This window comes from Uloborus diversus, chromosome 10 (assembly GCF_026930045.1).
Source record: "Uloborus diversus isolate 005 chromosome 10, Udiv.v.3.1, whole genome shotgun sequence".
In the NCBI taxonomy this organism is placed as follows: Eukaryota; Metazoa; Arthropoda; class Arachnida; order Araneae; family Uloboridae; genus Uloborus; species Uloborus diversus.
Window position 1 is genome coordinate 94,850,790 of NC_072740.1, and position 23,588 is coordinate 94,874,377.

Below are 23,588 nucleotides of genomic sequence, written 5' to 3' on the forward strand. Positions count from 1 at the left end.
GTAATTAACATGCAAGACACAAACTATAAGAAATTCAGCGATATATAATTATTTTATAAAAACTAAATTCAGTGGGGCAACATGTATGGTGTCCAAGGCCTACTGCGCGTATCTCAGTTTTATTCATAGAGGGCAGATGCTCCAATTCAAGAGAGGGGGGGGGCATCTGAACGCGGAACCCCCAGCGTTTAGTTCCCAAGCACGTTTGGTACTCGTTTTATCGACCCGCTACTGGGGTGAAGGGCTGAGTCAACCGTGTTCCACCCGGGAATCAAACCCAGGTCTGTGGCAAGGAAGAGCAAAGCGACTGGGCTTTATTTTCTTCACTGAATAAGACTATTACTGAAACTGCTTCTTTTCAAAACTATTTATTCCCATGCGTGAAATAAGTTTGATTTTTTTTTTAAATGTTGTAAAGAATTATACAAACGGCTCTGTACTTAGAAACTAACGTCAATATCTAAATCACACACCATTTGCCCAAAAACGGTGGCAGACTTAATCTTCTGACGTCAAAAGGAAATAGATAAATGCCTTTTCTTTCAATCCGCATTTCCGATAACTCGTTAGAAGATTCCAAAAAAGACACGTGTGTGACAGCAGCATATTTATTTTCAACACTTTTTTAATGTCGCACGTTAGTAAATGAAACGCAGATGTCTAAATGCGTGCTTGCTCGGGATCGCGTTACTGTGCTTAAATCTGTTATTTCGTTCATTGGTCATGGACGTTTTGAGCAGATATGAGCTAATGCCTTTGAAATTTGTGAAACACACATTCCGGTATCGATTTCAGAGTTGATTATGGTAAAATTGAATTAAAATGATTATTTGCGCACGTTTACTTATTCTGTTAATGTAAGAAGACTAAATAAAAATCGTAAACGCAACTTGAATAGTTTATGTGAGAATTTAAATATTCCTACTAGAAATATTTTTCAGTACTTAAAATTAAGGTTTTAGCTTCTAAAAAAACTTGGAATGTATTTTATCAGTGTTTACGGTAAGACAGCAAACAGTAAAAAAAAAAATCTTCATGTTTGACAAATATTTCAATTAAATAAAGGTGACAAAAATGCGACATTTTCGGTATAGTTCTGATTTTTTTTTCAATTTAATTATTAATCAATTTATTCATTTATTTTATTTTCTATTTGTTTATTTATTTATTGACTTATTTCTATATGTAATGAGTATTTATGTTTGACTTATAAATGACAGTCAGTGAAAGGGCAAAATTAGAGTCCAAATAATCAAAAAATATTTTTTCTTTGCGCCATTATAAGAAAACAAGAGAGTCGTTTGCGTATGTTAACGTCATATCACTATTAATAAGTTAAATGTAGCGTTGATAGCTCTCAAGGGTATTCAAACAGTTCTTCAAACACATATTTTCCTTTTATTCTGCTCTTGAATTTATGATTTGTCTTACGTGTGTATCGATTATAAAACTATTTCAATGGTGTAGTTATTCAGTAGTACTTAACTTGGCTTTTTTTTAAGCAGTTGGGTTTTTTGTTTTTATTTAATAATTATTTTTTATTTTACTCTTTTTATTTAATTTTCATTGACTTAGTTATTATGATTATAAGATGGTAAATTTCGCAATCTTATCATTTTATTGACAGAGTTTATATCGTGAGGATTATTAAGTAACTTGTGGTGGTCTAAACTACACTGTAAAAACATTCCGAAACGTTACTGGTTATTTCCGTGGAACGTTTCGGGATTCCAGAGGTTTTCACCTATTTCCCCGTAAAATCAAGTATCTCCGCAAAAAAGTTTCCTGAATTGCTAAAAGATGCACGAATACAGACTTTTCACTCGTGTGAAAGATATTTTTTGCTACCAGTTTAAAGATTGACTGAGCGTGTTTATTAAGTGTATCGGCTTTTACTTGACTACGGCCCGTCCAGATTGACCAAGCTCCCGACGGGAACAATATACGTCATTGGATAGCTGCAGCTTTGCGAGTCAAGGAATATGCTTGGTTCTTGCGTGCAGCTTTGGCTATGATTGCTCTAATGCTTCTGAAGCTTTCTTGGTAAATCAGGAAGGTTCTAATCAAACACATTAAATCAAATTCATTTTTCTAGAAGGTTCAAGACTGGCTTTAACAGGGGAGATTTCCCAATATTTCAGAAAGGTTACTGACTTTTATCGGAAAACGTTCCTGGCTTTTGTAAGATATGTTACTGGTTGAAATTGGGCACATCAGCTGCCTTTTATTTTCCTGAACGTTTCTGAATCGTTTTTACAGTGTACTAATTATTATTCAATCTAAGGACCTTCGGCAAAAATGCGCAAACTTAAGTCAACCACAGCATAGCTATATAAACAGCCTGTATAACTCATATGTAATAACTCACGCGAGCTCGGAAGAGTCCATCAGTTAAATCTTTCTTTCAAAACTAAAAAACACGGTTAAGAAAGTGTACGTCGAGAAACTCAGTTCCCTGAACCACGACAAAAACAAATGCAACATGTAAGAGATGGAAATTGAATTAGTAGACTTAGTAAACAGAAAATTCAGGCAATGAAAACGCTACCTGCATTTGTCGCACGCTGTGTCGCACGCAGGCAGCGTGCGATACCATCCCGAATTGTCAATATAGCAACCAGCTGTTGATATGGTGAATTTTGATTACTGTCATGTGTTTAGTGACACTTCCATGGTTTAGACAAATTGATTGACGTAAGAATCATCAAAATTGGATAAGGCGTTTAGCCTCTACAACGCCACATAGGAGCAAACATACATAGAAGGGCTGTGGAGCCGGAGTCGAAGAGTCGGACTGATTTTGGGGTAAAGGAGTCGGAGTCGCAGTCGTTCGAAAACATGCAGACTCCGACTCCGTGTTTCTTTTTTTTTCTTTAATTTTCACTGAGTCAGTGAAACTTGCATTTTTTAAAAAAATGGACTACCAATTGGTTTGATTACATGTAGAAAGGTCCAATAATAACAAAACAACTGTCATTGGCAACCAACCGGCTTGCTTGTTTATCGGACCCTCTGTAGTAGACTGTCTACGCCATCACCTAGTTTGCTTGTTGCTTAACATTTTCTAAGTAATCACTTTCAAATAAAAATCTATATATATATAAAAATCTCGTGTCACGATGTTTGTTCGGGGTAAACTCCGAAACTACTCAACCGATTTTTCTAAAATTTCATATCTATGTGTCATTTGGTCCAACTTAAAAGATAGGATGGTTTTTATAAATTTTTATTGCAAATTTCATATTAATTATGCAATAATAGTGTGAATTAATTGTTTAGTTCTAAAAATTCTAAATAGATGGCGGTGTAAGTTAATTAATCGATATAACTCTAACATCGTATGACTTACTACTAAAAACACCATGATAAAAAAACTCAGAAATGCTGCTTAGAATTCCATATAACGTTTCGGGATATTACAGGTTATTATTTACTTCCTGAGAAAATCAACTATATTTTTCAAAACGTTTCCTTGAATTGCTACAAATTGCAGATTTCACACCGTTGTGAAAAGTATTTTTCTCCACCAGTATCAAGATTAACTAAACGTATTTAATAGGTGTATCGGTTTCGGAGCGATTACGGTTCGTCCAGATTGACTCAACATCCAATGAATGCGAAGAGATATCTGGATCACGAAGCTTTGCAAGAGTTGCCGGGGAGTTGAATTCGAGCTAATTGCTTGAGAGTTTGTCGTCGCGTTGGCAATGCGTGTATTAATGCTTTGAGAGCTTTCTTAGAAAAGCAGGAAGGTTCCTGGCTATTATATTAAACCTGCGTTAGGCTTCTCTGAAGGTGACAGAACCATAAAACTGCCTTTAACCAAGAAGACTACTGAATTCTTCAAAAATATTCCAGGTTAATTTTAGGAAGGTTAATGAATTTAAGTGGAAAACAATTATTTTCTTTATTTTTTTCCCCCGAGAGATTTTTAATATCATTAATTCTTGCTAAGATACGTTCGCAACATAAAATTGCAGTGACAATTGCATCGTCAGACATTGCTGCTACTTTTTTAGATGGTAGACGAACAGCACATTCAGCTTTAAAGTTGCCTATTAGATATTCATAACAAACAAAACGCAATGTGTAACATTAAAGAAAAAAAAACGTGGTATGGCTGTAGTGTTGCAAGAGAGTGAAATTATAATTTGGGATAAGTGTACTATGGCTCATGAGTAAAAGCATTCATTCGAAGCACATCCTAGGATTGTGCAATATTTGAACGGCAACGATAAACTTTTAGGCGAAATCATCTGAATACTGTCTGGGGACTTCCGGCAGACATTACCTGTTATTCCGATGAAATCAACGCATGTTTAAAACAATCGTTTCTATAGTGTAATGTCGAGATAATGCGATTGGCCATGAACATGCGAGTATAAACGCAAAATTATCTATTCGCACAAGTATTTTCTAAGCAATTGCTGAGTATTGGAAACGGTGAAATTGAACTGTATCAAAATATACAGTACAACAAATAGCCAGACAGTCTGCCGATTTCGTCTGCCGTTGAGACGAAAAGTGAACTAATTGAGAGTCTATTCCCAGATAAATTTAATTTTTTTAAAATCATAATTGCCTCTGTAATCGCGCTGGTTTTGTAGCAGTTTTGTTTTCGATAAACATTCCCGAACAGACAGGAATATTTGTGGATCGTCAATTGTCGACTGTCAAATAAATATCCTGATGCATGTCGCAAATTGTATTTATTGGCCGCACAAAGTCGTCGGGAGTTGACACTTTATAATACATGTTTGACATAAGGAGAAACAGTATTGGTCAACTGTTTGAAACAATTTTGACGACATACTATCCAACACAATCATTATTTTTTAAGGAGAAACTATATAACTTTCACGTTTGAAGACGTATTTCATAAAGTTTGACAAACACACAAATGTCCAAATCCAGATTTTACCCCAGCGATGAATATGAAGCTTTAGTTTTAACTGAAGGTTTTTGCGTTTCAATTTCTAATTTGCCACTTAGTTATTATGATATGCCGTCACTTGATAGTTGGGCCACCGACTTAGTTAACACTGATTTGCAACGTATAACAACACAGCAATGACTCTGTCTTAGCTACAATTATTGCGAATAATGAGCCATTACTGACGGCTTTAAAAAAAAAGCTTCCCATTAATGCTGAAAAAGCCTACACAGTTGTCGATGAAAGAAAAGCAGTAAACACTCCAAATGAATTTTTAAATTCCCTGGATACACCAGGAATGCGTCTACACGATTTCCGGTTGAAATTTGGCTCAACAATTTATTCTTTTTCGCGATTTAAACCCACCTAAATTACGCAACGTTACACGTTTCTTCATCAAAAGTCAACAATTTTGTCGGGAAAGTTTAAAGGAGAAATGTTTGTGTTGCCACGTAATCCATTAATAGCGTCATAATTTTCAAACACATTTGAAAGGCTTCAATTTTATTCGTTTAGCTTTTGCAAAGACCATAAATAGATTTCGAGAACAAACAATGTCTTCTTTCGGTTTGGACTTGAAACATAAATATTTCTCTTATGGGCAACCGTATATCACTTACTCGCACGTAGAAAGTTATCATACTTTTCGTATTAGCAAAAGACTGGTTAAGCAAGAACACTGCGCACAACTTAGTGCTTAGATAATTTTCAGTTTTCAAGTAATAGAAACAATAGTTCGAAGTCAATGTTATCTACTTCATTGAAAAAATTTAATTTTTATGTGTTTTTAATTTAGTTAGTGTATTTTGTAAAGAAGTTATTGATTACAAACTATAGAGAAAGCTGAGGTGAATAAAATGTAGTGTAGAATCTAAAAGTGTATGGTGGTTTACGCTTAGTTTCTACATTCGGTTATTTTAGAATCAGTTTCAATATTTACTATAAGTTTCAAGTTTTTTTTTTTTTTTTTTTTTTTTTTTTTGCGGAAGTCATACTTACAAAATTTACTAAGCGTAAGTATAGTGCTTTTTCCATAGAAAATTTAGTTAGTACTCACTGAACTCAATAAGTACTTTCTTCAGCCGGCACTGTAAAAAAAAAAAAAAAAAAAAAAAAAAATCCGAGACGTTACTGAGTAAAAATTTTCGATACTTGCTTGCAGTTCTGGCTAAGCTTTGGCTATGTTTGCATTACTGCTTATAGAAGTTCCTTATAAATCAGAAAGGTGCTAAGCTTTTTTTTTTTTTGTATCCCTTTCACACTCAAGTTCCAGAAACACGACTAACGGGAAGATCTTCGAATTTTTCAAGATTCTTCTGAGATGATTTCAGGAATGTTATTAACTTTTATCGGAAAATTTTCCGGGTTTTGGCATGACATGTTACTGGCAGAAATTGGCCACATCAGCTGCCCATAATTTTCCAGGAGCATTTAGGAATCGATTTTACATTGAATCACGCCCATTATCAATCTCATATGTTTTAAAATCGGCTGTACTATTTTAAGCTCTATTAAAAATATTTATTTGATTCTATCAAAATAATGAGTAAAAGTTTATTTTAATCCAACTTCTTTGCCACAGCAACGCGTGGCTGGGTCATCTAGTAATAATATATTTTTTACCTCGATCTCAGCTATAAAAGAGTAAAAGGAATGTATATATCGCTTGAGCAAGGCGGGAAACTTATGAGGGTAGGTAAATTCAAATAAGTGTTGGCAGGAAAGCGCAAATCCAAAAGATCCGATAAAGAGTAAAAATGTATTTTAAATATAAAGACTTTATGTAAGAAAGCTTGTTTGTCACTACAAAGTACATAATAAAATCGGTACATGATTTATTGGTTACAACACTCAATAATTGTATTTAACCTTAAAATCTTCATAACAGTTAATTCCAAAACTCAAAAAATTAAAATTAAAATTTGAGCCAAGAAGTGTAAGTATAGTAAAAGCTATTCGTACAAAGCTGTATACTGCCGCATTTTGTGTGAAATTTACTGAAGACGTACATGTACCCGACCTCTTCCCACAATATAGTGCAATATGTTCGTTGAAATTTTTAAGATGAAATCTTTGAAATTAAGTTGAGGTGTTACCCACAAGATGGGTCCAGGGTTCATACACTTTTGGTTAAAAAAAGTTCCCTGACTTTTCCAGGTTTTCCAGGTTGTTTTTTAGAAAATTCCAGGTTACTCGCTTCATTCAAAATTTAAGTTTAAATAGTAATATTTTCAAAATAATTAAAATTGTTTAAAGTAGCAATGCAGAAGAACTGAAACTTCTCCCCTTAGATTATAAAAAAAAGGATTTTTTTCCTTTGTTTTCTCTGTCAAAATTTTAAGTTTTCTTTAAACATTTTGTTCAAAATTGTTTTAATTTGTTTACTATTTGTTGAAAATAGAGTACTTTCAACTTATTTTAGCGTTTCTTTGATGTCACGCGTAATATTATAGCGTTTTGCTGTAGTCCTGCAGCAACCTTTTAGCATCCGCTTTTGGTTTACAATACTTTTTATTTTCTTATAAGTAGGTTACACAAAACATATTGAGCAAAATGCAAAGCTAAATTTCAGTATAAATATGGTTAACTTGTTGCATCAATCGGCATACCATGTAATGCATAGTAACAAAAATCAACATCCGCCGATCATAGGCCAATGCCAATAATCTTTTTTTTTTTTTTTTCACATATTAAAGGACGCTTACATTAAAATTTCAAATTTTCTTTTCCAGAAAGTAATAGTTAATTTTCAAAAATTCATAACTTTTTGCACATTTAATGTTATTTTCAATGTTACTCATTGATATAAACATCCAATTCTGTTTCTGGAAGTTTAAGTCTACTTCCATTGTGCAAACGATCAAATATGGCGACAAAGTGAAAAATTTAAAATAATAAGTAGATTTTTGGATTTGTAGTATAAAAGTAGTAATAAATAATTAATAATCCTTAAAAAGCTACAATAAAAGCAAAATAGTCAGTATTTAGCACATAAGAGTCTAAATCAATTAAAACAAAAAATGTTATGAAGATTAAATTTTGCATTTTTCCAGAAAATGATTACAAATTATCCGGAAAAAAAAAGGCACAATTTGTGTTGTTTTCGTTTGCATTGCAATTAACATCCAATGCCGTTTTCGGGAACTTAGGCACTTAAAAAGTCTTGTGTACTTCCATCTTGGGAATGACCAAATATGGCGGCTATGCCCAAAAATAAGAAATAGCTTTTTTAATTTGTCGCATGAAGACAATTAAAAAATAATAAATCTTCATGAAACTACAATTCATTGAAAAGTTTTTATCACATTTGCGTCCGAGGCAGTGAGGATAAGATTAAGTTTTAAGAACAAAATTTTTCATTTCTCAAGAAAATTATTTTAAATAACTATAGAAAAACAATTTGTGGACCATTTTTTGTTATTTTCATCAGTTTTTAATTAAAGAAAACATCCAATTCTGCTTTGTTTTTAGAAACTTAGGCATTTTAGGGTCGTATCTACTTCCATCTTGTGAAATGACCAAAGATGGCGACTACGTTTCACACGTAGCTGAAATGATTTTCGATCAAAAAAAAAAAAATAAATAAAAACGATTTTCCCCGATCGACCCTCCCATCTACAGGTTGTGCTTCCGAAGCAGTAAATTGTCTTCTCTCCTTTTGAGTTTGTGCATAATTGCTGTTCACCTGATTTTTTTTTCCCTTGGGAACTACTGAGAGCCAAAAATGGCGGCTGCGGAAGATTTTTTGGGTCGCCACTTTTTTCATTGCTATAAAATTGTTACAATTTTTTTTAAATACATCGATAAAAATGAAGAATAGATCTCATAAAACCAAATTCCCTGGGGAAAAATTGGGAAAAGAAAAATTTTGGGGACACATTTGGAAAATTCCCTGACATTTTTGACTATGTCATTTTAAATGATAATTTTAAGTTTTCCCGAAGCGTACGAACCCTGAACCGAATAGAATGTTGTGGCAACCCATCTATAACTTTAGGCAGTAGAAAGAAATGCGTTCCCCTCACTGACTCCATGCAAGAAAATCTTCGCTCTTTTGGCGCATTTTTCGTTGTGAAAAAAACGTTCATTTTTCGATTGCAGTTTTTAAGTGCCAGTCGGTTTAGATAAAAATTTACAATTTTTTTCGTGAAATCACAATAAAAACGAAGACTAGACCACATGGTACTTAATTCCTTGGGGAAAAAAATTTTTTGGAGGACAAAATTTGAAATCTCCCTGACTTTTCCCTGACATTTTTGACAGTGTCATTTTCCCTGACAATTCCCGGTTTTCCCGGAATTCCCGGAGCGTACGAACCCTGGTGTCACCCAGGAGGGAGAGGGGGCCACCCCCTCTCAAAAAGGTTTTTTGACTTAACAAAAAAGTTTTTTTTTTCTCTCTCTCAAGTTAAAGCCTTCAAAAATTGAAAGCACAGGATTTGAACAATATCTATTTGTTAAAAATTAAAGGAGAGCAAAGTAATCCTTTTCAGATTTAAAAAAAAAAAAGAGATTATAATCTCACCTTAGAAATCGCAACTATTGGATAGTTTTATTTTCAAATTGAATTTCTAACTTTGTATGCATCTTAGGTTTACAATAAAATACAACGCGAAAATGTCATAAAATGGAATCACTATTTCAATCTCTGTTTAGTGGTTTTTCCTCCTTCCCATGAGGGTTCTTCCGACTCCGCAGTCCTGATACATAGACTCATAAACACATTACTCTCTTTTGCGTCGCGTACGCGCAGTCGGGTAAAAAAAGATTTTTTGAATATCCACTTTCATAAATCATAAGAGACATCACTTTCTAAGATAACCATTTTCCGCATTGTTATTTATATTTTATTGAGTTTTCTTCTTGAGAAGTCCACATTCATGCATCTTGCAGTGATTCAGGAAACCTTTTCACAAAAAACCCTTGAATTTCCCAGGAAGCTGGTCCAATTCCGTGAAGTCCCGGAACGCTGTCCGGAAATAATCTTAAAAGTTTCGAAATTTCTTTATAATGTATACTATTTAAAAATATGCGGGTCTTTCTGTGTGTCTTTGCGTGCGTCTGTTACCCTATCTCCTCTAGACTGTCAATGTCTACCAGGTCAATATTGGTACCGTTGGATACAGGACATCCAGTGAAAGCTATTTCACCCTGTCTCACCCCTCTAATCCTTAAGGGACCGGAGATATAAATTGATAAAAATACAGGATATCCGGGGGGAAAAAGCGTTATCATCAATTATCACCTGATGCAGGTGATTTGCAGCCCCGCAGGTAGCGAACGGTGGTTGCAGAGCGAAACGAGCAGGGGTGGAGCCCCCTCAAATACAAATAAATAATTTCAAATATTCCTCTTAGCAAAATAAATAAGTGAAACTGCGATTCCCATCCTCCCAAAAGCAATATCGCAGTTCTCACACATATTGAGGAGCACCCCCCCCCCTCCCCAACACAAAACGAAACGCTCCAAAGACGAATCAAAGACCGCCTAAAACATCCCCCCAACAACTTTAAATGGTGCTATGCACCCTTTTTATGAACATCCCTGAGTTTAGTCTTGTCCTTATCAATGAAATATTTTTGTAGTAAAAGTATGAACAATGTTATTTTTAGAATGTGTGGCTATCAGAAAGTAATCATTTTTTTCCTAGCATTCTATGACATAGCTTAGCTAGAAGAAATACAGCATTTGTAAGGTTGATTTGTTGAACATGCAAAAAGAATTCCTACGTCAATTGACCGTCGAATAAGTTAGGAAATAATGCTAGAGGTTCCGCATTTCCCAGCCTGAGTTTACACACAAGCATTTTTATCAATGGAGTTTTACGTCCTGATTTTTTTCAATGATATTTAATCACGTGATATTTCGATTTTTTCACGCGATAGAACTTTCTGGTCATCTGCGCAAATTAACCATGACATTAATACAACGTTCATTTGAGTTCACAGGTTAGGAGAGAAGATACTAAAAATTCTTTCAATTCCTAAGATAAATAAATATTTTATAAACACTTTATTTTCAAAAAAGAAATGTGGTTTTTTACTAGATAAGTTCAGAAACACATATTCACGATGAATGACCCTGGTCAACTAAGATCAGGTTGGATTAAGCATGGACAATGTCGTCCATTTTAATGATCCGTTCATTAGAGGATCATTCATTTCATCTTCATTTTCGTTGTTGATTTGAACGACTTTATTCATTCAAAAAACTTACTTAATTTTTTTTAAAAAATATCAAGGGTTTAAATTTATAAATTAATTAAATTATAAACATTTTAAAACCCGGGAAGTAGTCTAGAAAAAAAAATGAAACCTAATTCATTAACTTACCGGCGTTAACAAAATGCGGCGACAAAAGCTGAAGAGGAAGTGATGCCGAATGCTTTATTATATAAAGTAGAGAAGAAAAACAAAACTATATGTACTTGTGTAGTGTAACTTGAAGACTAATAAAAATAAAAAGGAACAAACGAACTAACTGAAACAAATGTGCTTCCAGTGCAATGATTAAAACTAGAGATCCTCTAATTAAAACCGTTCACCGATCAAAAAAAAAAAAAAAAGCAGCTGTTCATTCTAAGGAGTCGTTCTTTTTGACCCGTTCGTTCATGAAAGACTCATCCCTACTTTTGATGCCATTTGTTTTGACTTTTACATGCAATGAAATTTACAAACACAATTGAAATTTACAAAGATATGTTTAAGGTGTGGTTTTCTAAGTATAGTCGATCGCAAGTCCTGCTATTTTTTACCTAGCTGTATCCCAGGTACGGGAAAAAAAGTGACCATTTTTTCTGCGCAAGTATTTCTGAGATTTCACGCTAAGAGGTAGGGAGTTAGGAGAGAAAGTGAGATCTTTCAGAATGTCACATCTCGTCGATAGCCGTCCTTAATCCAGTATGAGAAATGGAATATTCAGCAAGTTGAAAAATATGCATTATGAGTCTATATGCTTTTTGTAAAGGTTTGTATTTTTTTCTGGTTTTGGAAGAGTAGAAAGAAGAGGGGCTAAGAATAAATAAATAATGAATGGAATGAAAAAAGTGATCTAAAATCTCTAGTTGAAAAACATGTGGGTTTTAAGTGGAGACAAATATTAGTTTTCATCGCAAAGGTTTCTTTAATCAATCTTATTTGTCTTTCCATCCGGTTCATGTACTTTGCATTGAAAACGAGTGGGTTGTAACGCCAAAAGACTTATCTGCAATATTTATTGTTATTTTTGCATCTTACGCTAAGTTTGTTTCTTAAATTTATTACATCGTAATGAATTATATTTCTGCCAAGAAAAAACTTTATTGGACATTTTCTTGAACATTTTGCCATTTCTATTAATGACTTTGAAGTATTTCATGTTTGACATCCAATTCGACATTGAAGATTTTTGTACAGAGAATGTACTTTTAAATACTGTTTTACTAACTGTTTATCTATTTATTTATTTTTAGTTTTTATTCACTTATTTATTTATTTATTTATTTATTTGTTTTTTTTTAATTATTGTTTTATTCATTTTAATTTTTACTTTTTTTAATCTTTTTTTTTTTGTGATAAATGGCACAGTTTATAGTTCGAATACACTCAGAAAATCGATCATTAAAAAAAAAACTAGTTTTTTTTTTTTTTTTTTCAAAAATATAACAAAATAAATAGATTGAGCAAATTTAGAAAAGCAGTGATTTTTTTTCTTGTTTGAAAGAATAATATTTCTAGTAATATACTTTCTCGTAAATGTTGTTCGATATTTGTTTCGCTTCCTTTACGTATGAAATGTATCGTGAAATAAATTGATATAATCAGCAACGTGTTATTTATTAGCATTAATGTCATGTAGCATAACTATCATTTTAAGTTCTTTGAGAAAAGAAGTCAAGAACTCATAATTTGAAAATTTCCCCCGAATCATTAAATTCACTAGGCAGCTACCCATATCATCTCGAAAGCAAATGTACATAGTATCTCTAAATCTGATTACAGTTCGAGAAGCTTCAAGATCTTAATCTCTAAGCTCCGCCGTACTCAAACAGATTACAGCACGAATAACAAATGTTCAATTTACTACATGGTGATTTAAATAGATTTCAGTAGCTATTGACAAACGATTTGAATCACTCAACTTGAAGATAATCTCGCTTTAGGTGGCGAATAGCTTTCAGGAAACGTATACACAGTTATTAGTGTACAACAATATTTTCTCCTAAGATGTATTTATTGCACATAAGAAATTAAAGGAAAAAACATTTATCATATACTATTATCTTGTACGTTTGATGAATTGATGATGTTTTACATTTTGTTCCTCTTTTTTATTTATCTATTTATTTTGTTTATTTTTTAATTATTTATTTTATTTTTATTTATTTATTTAATTTATTTATTTATTTATTTTACTTTATTTTATTTGTTTATTTTATTATTTATTTATTTATTTATTTATTTATTTTGCAGTTTTGAAATAAAATTCATTTATTACGAATCGTGTTACAAAAAATAAATAATAAAATAGGAATAAATATATAATAATAACAAGTATATAAGCAACAAGAAAATATTGTTATTCATGAATAGGTATTTAGTCACGAAGTAAATAATGGGTCTTTAGTCACTAAAAAGTAACCCTACCCAAGCGTGAATCGCCGATTGGAGTAAAACTTTACACATCGATAGAACACTTAAAAATATTGAACCAGTGTTTTTTTTTTTTTTTTTTTGACAGCAAACACCTTTAACGGGGTGAAATTTACCTCTAAATATTGGATTATAGGAAATTAGAAGGTAGACTATATTCTTTTATTTAAAATTTTAAATACAAAAATTTAAATGATGATTGAAAATTTGAAAACACTGAACAAACTAAAGTTAACGTTTTTCAGAATTTTTCTGAAAATACTATTAATACGGGTAAACCATTTTTCGCAATATTACCCCGTCACGGTAGATAACGCTAAAATTTAAATATATCGTAAGAAGGTCAGGTTATGCATCAATAGAAAGCTCTATTTTTGAGCTTTACAATATTTTTTGAATTTTCATTCTACTATAATCAAAACGGAAGCTACAGTCATTCGTAAAAACACACTTTTCATTTTTTTTTCGTACGTTGAGTTTTTTTACTGGCTTATATTTCAAACAATTTTTAAAATAGGAATTTAAAAATTGGCAGTATTATCCCTATAAATAGCATTTCCGAAAAATCCTGAAACCCGCCAACTTTAGTTTGGTTTTTTTCAAATTGTCAATCATTATCTTAAATTTATGGAAAGCATCTGCACTTAATAGCATCGAACCTCGTCTAAAATTGTGTTGTTGCAGTATACATTTCAAAAAATAGCCAGAGAGAGTCCGTGAACTCCATTCCGTCCCCAAACGCAGACAAACTCGATCTGTAACTGCAGTTTTAGGACATCAGTTTCGAATCGAATCTTTTCGGGGGCAGAGCCTCCTCCCTCCCTTTCCCCCCGTCCTCAAATAATATCATCGAAGTTCGTCCAAAATTACGCTTTTGGAAGTTCGAAACCTAAGGCGCAGGAGAGAGTCTTTGAACCCCTTTCATAGTACAGTAAGATCTCGAAAATCCGAGTCTCAAAAGTCCGAGGTTCCGTTTAATTCGAGATGCTTTATTCATATTTAAAGGATTTTTTTTTTTTTGCTGTGGAGATAGTAACTTATTACGAAAAAGGACTTAAAATTATTATTGACTGGGCGTCGTACGCTTAGTCAATGTTAGTTTTGAATGCGAAATTTTAACCTTCTATGACTAAGTGTTTTACACTCATGCAGATGTCACGGCAATACTTATAAAAATGGGTTTAGAGATAATCAAAATGCATTTTTATACTGCCTTCAAGTTTACACACCAACATATGAAAAGGCATCATGAAATAAAATCTAATAAAATTTCGTTTAAAGGCAAATAAAATTTAAATCTATGTTGAAATTTAAATGACAAATTTTTCGTGCAAATAATGCATCCTTTCCACTTTACAAGAATCTGCACAAATTTATGTCATTACAATAGTGTAAAATTTAAATCGCTGAAAATTTTCCGGATAATCCGAGGTATCGTGAGCCCCAATTAGCTGGGATTTTCGAGACTCTACTGTACTTCATCTCCTCATGGGTAGATTATTATTTTTTTTATGTGCCAAAGCTGAATTTTCTTCCTAGTCCGTCCCTGTGAAGTCCTTCAATTAATATTTTTCAGTCAAAACTTACGAAGAATATAAGCGTTTTAATACTGCAGTTCAGCTTAAATTCATGAAGAGAAAAGAGCAGCAATTCAGCTTAAAGCATGCTTGTAAAACTATGCTGAAGCAGAAAAGGGAAGATGGAGTGTTATTTTGAATTTTCTTCATTACCCTGTGTCACTAAAGTTACTGCTGAAAAATGATTACTTAGTTTTCAGTCAAGTTTCTGTTATAGCATATCAGCCTATGATACAAAAAAAAAAAAAAAATGCTTGTTGCAATCTGTATGCAATGAAAGATAAATATAAAGTTTTGAACGGATGTAAGAACGTCTTATTCGAAAGGGAACACAAAATTACGGCAAAAAGATTGTTTGGGGAGATGAATTCAAAAGGAAACTGAAAAATTATGCCGCAAAACATAATAGCAAGAAAGCCTTAGTTAAAATGAAATGATTCCCACTTAAAAGAAAAATTTATGCCCCAGAGATATATTACAGTTTTATAAAACAAAGCTTTTAACGGAAAAGAGAAAAAATTTAACAGAACAGAAAGAATTCATTTGCAAATTTTGTAACATAATTTTGGGCGAAAAAACTGCAACAGGAATCGAAGACACTTATTTTTAATTAAATTTCATTTATAATTAAAGATTTCATGAATTATCTGCTCCAAACGTCTTTTACTGATCCTAATTGACAATTAGAATGAAATACTGAAAATGTGTTCTGTTTGTGAATTTTTTTCCTAACAGTAAATATTTCTAGTGAATTTATAATCAAGTATACTACTAAAACTTAATTTTGTGTTCAATTGGCTAACAAAAGGGGCGAAACATAGTAAAATATTTTTTAATGCTTCACTTTCAACTTCGCACTAAAAATACGACTATTTTTTAAAATAAAAAATAAATTAGTGCTCAAGTTATTCTTTAATTTTTAAATAACTAGGCCACTCGACTGCAGGAGATAACCACAATGCAGAACTTGCTGCATGGTGATCGCGCGCATGTGCGCGTCGAGAACAAAATTCAAATTCCATTCTTAATAACTTTCATTTCAAACCTCATTCGAAGACGCATTAAAATTTTCAAACGAATTTTTTTTATTTTTTTTAAATTTCGATAACCCTTATTATTTGACTTCATCTTTAACCATATTTTATCGATTTTTAATTATTTCGTAAGAAAACAGTCATAATTATATCATATCTTAAAGGTTCGTTGATGAAACAAACAGTACTGTGTTAGTAGTACTAAATACAAACTACTTTACCTTTAAAGGGTCCCTGACATCTCAGTGGACAACTTCAAAAGTTGTCGAACTTCTTGGAAAGTTCTTAGAAGCAGGATCGGCACTCAGTGGTCTTTCATGGTCGAGAATTAGAACCTGGACTAAAGAGTTTGACTATTTGACGTCCTCATTGCCCCTATACTGATAGGGACGCATGCGCACTAGAAAATCGATACCTGATTCACACGGCCAACCCAAACTATGCGAGCTCTCCAAATTGTTTTTATCTAGCAACCGCACGTGAGAGAAGGGGTATATTGAAATATCAGTGGTTTCAATTAACGAAATGGGAATCCTTTCATAACCGGATACTTCGAAAGCACTAGAGTTTGTTTAACAGCAAACAAAACCAGTTGGAAAGAGGTTTTAAAATAAATTCTTGTGCTTGCAGAGATAAAAAGGGATTTGAAATAAATTCTTGCATTTGCAGTTACACCACTGGTCAAAGGCACTGCAGTTAAAGAAATCTACCACTAAGCCACTGGGCTTCTTAAAAGAAATAAAGCAAAACAAAATGTGAAAAGAAAATTCTAAAATTTGTTTTACAGCAAATAAAACCAGATGGAAAGAGGTTTTAAAATAAATTATTGTGCTTGTAGGGATAAAAGGGATTTCAAATAAATTCTTGCATTTGCAGTTACACTACTGTTCAAAGGCATTGCAGTTAAAGAAATCTAGCTTTTTTTTTTTTTTTTTCCAAAAATAATCCCATAAAATGGTGTTTTTTAAAATTAAGATTATTTTTATCGTGTAAATTATTGGAAAAGTTTAAGAAAACCTAGAGAAAAATTTTGCACAATGGGGTACCGAAAGAAGCGTTGAAAACCCTGGTAGATTTCATGACTAAAAGAGTAGTTTCTGTGGTCGAATTCAGAGGATATAGATTGAATGTTTATCGATGCTCTGAAGACCTTCAAATTGCTTCTTTGTTTCATTTTTCTCCTTGGGAATCGAAATAAATTCGATTTCTGATAACCTGAATGTCTTTTGCATTTTTTTTAAAATAAAATTAACTAATTATTTTTGTTTAATAACTTAACCATTTCTTGTCATCTCCACATATTGACATTAAAACTATCAGTTGAATATTTTAAAAATGTATTTATTTATTTTTGTCTAAATCTTGAAAAAATAATAAATTTATTAAATCTAGCAATACTTCCCGAGTAGTGTACAAGGTAACGCTGCCGTAACAAATCCTCATAGGATATAATGATACCCTTAACCAGGGTTGCTATTGGGATTTCCCGCAAAACCCAAGATAAGGCTCATAAAATATGCAAGATATAGGCAAGAAAACCCCAAGGTCATAAAACTAGCAGAATTCTTAAAATTTATTCTTTATTATTTTTTTTATTTTTTTTTTTTTTTTGCTATTGCTACTATTGTAGGGTGATTATTATTAATCTTAAAAGAAATAAAATAAAACAAAATGTGAAAAGAAAATTCTAAAATTTGTCACTCAATAATTGTTTCTTAACAACGTTTTGTTTTTAAAAAATATCAATAAAAAAAGGTAAAATTTATCTGCTGATGGGATTTGTTTTTTTATTTTTAATTTGACTTGCAAAAATTAAACAGATAGGAAGAAAAAAGTCACGATATAAAGAGAGAAATTACATCCAGAACAATAGCGGGGAGGTTTTTCTAATTTATTTAGATTTTTCTTCCGAGCCCCATTTTTTTATATAGTTACAGCATAAGCATAAAAGAAACTTCCCTTCCAGATTGCGTAGCCAAAAAAATATATTTTAATGAAAATATTATGTTTTATTGTTAAATTATTTAATAAACGTATCTGTTAAATCAACAAAAACAAAAAAACAAGAATTTTAAACAAAATCCCAAGACACAAAATCTCTATTAAAATCCCAAGCTCTTGAGGAGAACTAAGCTTTGGCAGTCGGCCCTGCACTTCCTAAACTGAACGTTAGTAAAATCTAAAAGGGCGTTGAAACATTTAACATTAATTTTGATAAGTGTATTTATTAGAAAAAACTGAGAACTTTGTTGGTTCTTCGTTCTTACTGAAATTGTTTCGACTCATGAAATAAAAAAAAGTGCAACAGCCCAGTCAATTAATACGTCTAACCCAGGAGACAAACACAACATTTTCTCGTCATTCTCTTTTTGTAACTCTCCCGCACTACTAAAATATTTTTAGCTACCAGGATGAAGATGTACTTGCCACATTTATGACGCTTTGCCTTCAGTTCCGTCATAGCTGTTCTAGATTGACCATCTCAAAACTAGGACGAAATAAATGTCAAAGCGAAAAGATTGATAATGCGAGTTTATTTTTAAAACAATATATGAATCTTAAACAGCTGAAAAAAATTATTGGGAAATTTTTGTTTTCAACGCATGCATTTTAATATTTATTACAATTATAATTATTATTATGAATACTTATTTATAATAATTATTATTATTACAATTAAAATAATATTTATTATTAAAACTATAAGTATCATTATTATTACAATTATAATTATTAATACAATTACAATTTAGCTTCAAAGTTAACTATCTAAAGAAACGGCAATAAAGTTCGCTCTAAAAAGAATAACAATCTATATTCAAAGAGGTCACTGAGTATTCATTACCTTAACAGTAAAACCGATATTGTATCTAAGAGAAAATGGTAGTGACTTAAATCGACTGGAAAACCAACATACTACGCGATTAATCGGGGGAGGGGGGACGATAACGAGAAATTACATTTGTTGATTGAATGGCTTTCCTTCTGTATAAATGTATCAGAAATAACGTCACTTTTCTACAACTTGAAATCTCATACGATCGCTTCTAATGTTACATTTATTGCAACAAGAGGTAATCCTCCAAAATCATATTCTTGTCATCCAAAATGTGAAAAGCTTTTGGTATATTGGGTGCAACAAAATAGCGCGTGTCTATATACTGAAAAAAAAAAAAAAAATCCTGACACTAAAATTAGATATTTAAAAAAAAAAGGTTTTCAGGGAAAAAAGCAACGGTAAAATTGAGTTTTTATGAAAATTTAAACGATAATTTTCTTACATATTGATAAATGCGGGATACGAGGTTCCTAACACCAAATCAGAACTCTATTGACATGCAAAAAACCTTTGATATTCGTTTGTTAAACGAAACAGTATCTTTTAAAGTTGTTGTTTTTTTAGCTGAAACAGAAAGAATAATACGATGGCATGACATAACGACCTAAGCTGTAACAGTCTCAGAAATTTACTTTCGCACGTCAAGCAAAGAGGGAGTTATTTCCAACTTGAAGCAGTGCCAAATAGTTTTTTTCTTAATGTCAGTGTTCTCAGTAAATTACATTTTAACTATAGGGAGAAAAACTTTTTTTTTTTGGTCAACAAGTAGTGAGTTTTAATGTTCGAAAGTCAACAAAATTTGTCCTCAAAACGCAACAATCGATTGATCAAATGTTAACTTTTTCCCTAACGCATGAAATGTAGTAAGAGCGCGACTGTAGGTAAGCGATGCCCAATCCAAATCACTGTAGCTGCAATGCAGTTGTTGGATTAGAGAAAGAAGTTAAGAGGTCTACTCGCCTAAATTTCAAAACAGATGTACTATACAGATTTCTTTCAATATCCCCTTTTTTTTTCTTTGTAAATACATCCCATTAAAAATTAATCTGTTATTAATTTTTTAGTCAAACGTTATGGATACTAAAGAGCACTGTAATATCTTTTTGAAAGTTTATATTTATATTATACTAGAGACCCGACCCGACCTAGTTCGGGTTTAAAAAACTATCTATTTTAAATAAATATTATGTAAGTACTTTTTAATTTGAAAATTAATAGTAAGCAACATTTTTTGTTTCGTTTTTATGATATTTGAAACAAACTGATTTACCTCATTTCTTGATCAAGAGAGACCAACATAAAAATCCCACTGAAACAATACTATCTTTCCGTATGTATCGTTGCACTATGTATCGTATAGTTGTACGTTTGATGATGGTAAAGGCATAAGACATTTTCATTGGATATCGTACTCGCTTGAATTGGAAAGGAAAATATAAGGGGACTATGGCGATGCAAGGAATATAAGCCAAATGATTTGCTGCTGGTGCAGAAAGAACAATACTCGAAATCATATTATTCCGTAGTGAATACATTGGGGTTGAATTCCAGAGAAGAGATTAGACAAATTAAAGTTGCGCAATAAAATTATTAGGATATCGCCTGCAATTTTAGAAGCATGAAGAGAAGTCCAGAGGAGTATCCTATTGAAGAAATTCTCAAAATTGCCATTTTCTCTTGTTAAACATACGGAGTCCTTCTGGAGGAAGTATTCAAAGCAGTTTAAATGTGGGATGGTTAGTTTTTTATCTCTAACTAAAGTCCTGGCAGTTCCGTAAAAAAAAACACACACACAAAAATATGTTGATTGATTTTTAGATAGTGTTGAATTTATTATTTTTTTACAGCTCCACCGGGCATGCCGATCAACATTAATTTACGTTCCTGGTTTTCATGTACCATACCAATCATGTTTTAATAGATTTTTTTTTCATTGATTCTCTGCTGCAGTGGCAAACAAAAGTCCCCTATTGGAGTGCCCGCTTCATTCACAAATTTTGCCTTTCATTTTTATATTGCTTGATATTGAACGACACTCATAGCATTTCTGCTGACGCTCTCCTTGCAATATGTCGTCACAGAGATTTCTATAAACGTTTGCCATAAAGCAATATGGTCTAAAAGTTGACGTAAAAGTTAAAATAGTTGTAAACAATTCTCTGAGTCTAGGCGGGGAATCAGAACGTTATATGTAACAACTAAGGTTAGTTTCCAAGGTTTGTCGTCGTCTATAAGACCGAGTTCTTTATATGCTTGATAGTTTGTCAGAATCGTTAACTGTTTTGGAAATATATAGGACCATGAAAATGTTCAAATGAATTCTTATGTGAAAAAAATCAGATTAGCTATTAGGATGAATAGTGTATATTCTACTAAGAGGCGAGTCTTAATCACGGATGCCATTTAAACTCTTGTAAGCGTTTTCTTCGGAAAACTTGCTTTTTTCACGTGCCTCCATTTTTTTTTTTTGGCAATATCTTTATGATAGGATAGTTGTGAACTATATTAATTAATTTTAGTTTTTAAATGCTTAAATACGGTCATCCTGAAGAATAGTTCTACACATAATTTTTACTTGTTTTTTCCTCTTCTTTGTCAAATTCTTTACTACCCAATGTTTAGAGACACGGATTTAGCTTTTAGAAACACGGATTATTATCATCTATCTACACTGCTTTAATTAATTTGAACAACGGCAACCTGAGCCGACTTGCGCCCGAAAGTGCAAACCAGCCATGTGTACTAGGCCCGATAATTAAAAAAAAAAAAAATTTTTTTTTTTTGTTTTTGGAAGTTCGAAATTTTATTTTGATAAAACGTTGCCCCTATACCCCCACTTGTATAACAAAAATACTTATCCAAATTAAAAAACATTTGGGTGTCTATCAAGAGACCTAAAATTTATGATTTTCTTCAGAAAACGTATTTTTTCTACTTATCTAATAAAAAATTACATCATACATTTCAATAAAATATCAAGTTCAAATATCATTAGCAAACACATTTTCAAATCAACATTTTCAAATGAATAATAAGAAAAAAAATAATGGTATATTTAAAATGAAAAATTTAAATCCATATTTAATCTTAAATATCCCATTTTTAATCTTGAAAAAATCCATATTTTGAGTACTATGTGGAAGATTTAAATATTGCAATACAAGAGAGCAAAAATTTCCATTTAGCGCTAATCACCGAGTTGACTGTTTATATTTTTCTTCCACATTTTTATATAAATGTACAGAAAAAATCAATTTTTTGGAGAAAATTAAATTTAAGGCCTCTTGCTGGACACCTAATTTTTTTTTATTTGGATAAATATTATTGTGGTACATGTGGGTCTATAAGGGCAACGTTTTACCAACATGAAATTTCAAACTTCCGAAAAAAAAATTCGATTCGGTCTAGTACACACACTTTCAGGTGCAAGTCGGCAAGGGTTATCGTTGTTCAAATTACATGAAACTGTTTTACAATTGTTTCGACCTGAAAGGGAAAATAATATAAGATAGTGTGCGACTTGAAATATCGATTTCCGTTTCTTTTTTTTGGGGGGGGGGGGGGGGGAGGACACCCTACTGTACATGTATATATTAGGGAGGAGTAAAAAAAGATAAATTTAAGAAATATGTAACGCTTATGCACATGTATGTAGGAAAGTTGCCTCTTATCAAGCCTATTTATCACACAAAATTTCAGCCGGAATGTCACCTAGAAGCAATCAGTGACTTGTTTTTTAAATTTTTTTATGTTGTCACAGTATAAGCACAACAGATGTGATTATATTTTAGCTGAATAAGTCTAGGAACATATCTTTTATCATTTTTCACTTTGCATTTTTTAGACAAAATGTTTCATAGATATGTTTAAAAATAAGTTGTTAAATGTAACTAATTAATACATTCGGAAGTTTTAAATCTACTTTTGGGGATTTCTCAAGCTTGCGTTCTCACTTGTTAGGAATACATGATATACAGTGTCATAAAATCCTAAATACTAGCCATAAAACTAAAAACACAGATTAAAGAAAATATATAACAAGGAAAAAAATAATAATAGTACTGTAAATGACACATCATTTTAAATCTGGTAATTCCAGGCAAAACAAATAACATGTTTGTTATACAACCATACTTTTGTTACTGGTGGCTTTGTAGTGAATAATTATGTGATGACTGAGGCAATGAACATTTTACCAATAAGTGCTGAAAATTACGCTGATAGTAAAAATATTTATTTAAGTCCTTGTATAAATACATAATTTTGTGCATTTAACAATATTTCAGATTGATGTAATTAAAAATAATACTAAAATAACAATTGCAATACTTACAATTGTAAACATTGTGAAGAGTAAAAAGTTGTTCGCTATGTATTCATATAGGCAATACAATACAATCAAAATTTTTCTATTAAACACTGTAAAAACTTACTTTCTAAAAATATATGTATATCAAAATAATCGCATCTTTAAAAACTTTCTTCCCACATTTACATGGTAGTACTTTTTAAAATAAAAAAATCTAAAAAAGTCACAATACCTTTTTTCATATTTGTATAAAGTTTTTTTAAATTT

At 31.8% G+C, this 23,588-nt stretch overlaps 1 protein-coding gene across 2 annotated transcripts in view; it reads right to left on the reverse strand.

Moving 5' to 3' along the window:
- The window catches only part of LOC129231219 (sodium-dependent glucose transporter 1-like), a 57,946-nt gene extending 41,441 nt beyond the window's left edge, over positions 1–16,505 (reverse strand). For both annotated transcript variants that reach the window (XM_054865479.1, XM_054865477.1), the window contains exon 1: positions 16,395–16,505. The gene's annotated coding sequence lies outside the window, so the exon portion shown is untranslated. The remainder of the gene's footprint in view (positions 1–16,394) is intronic.
- Positions 16,506–23,588: the final 7,083 nt, after the last annotated feature.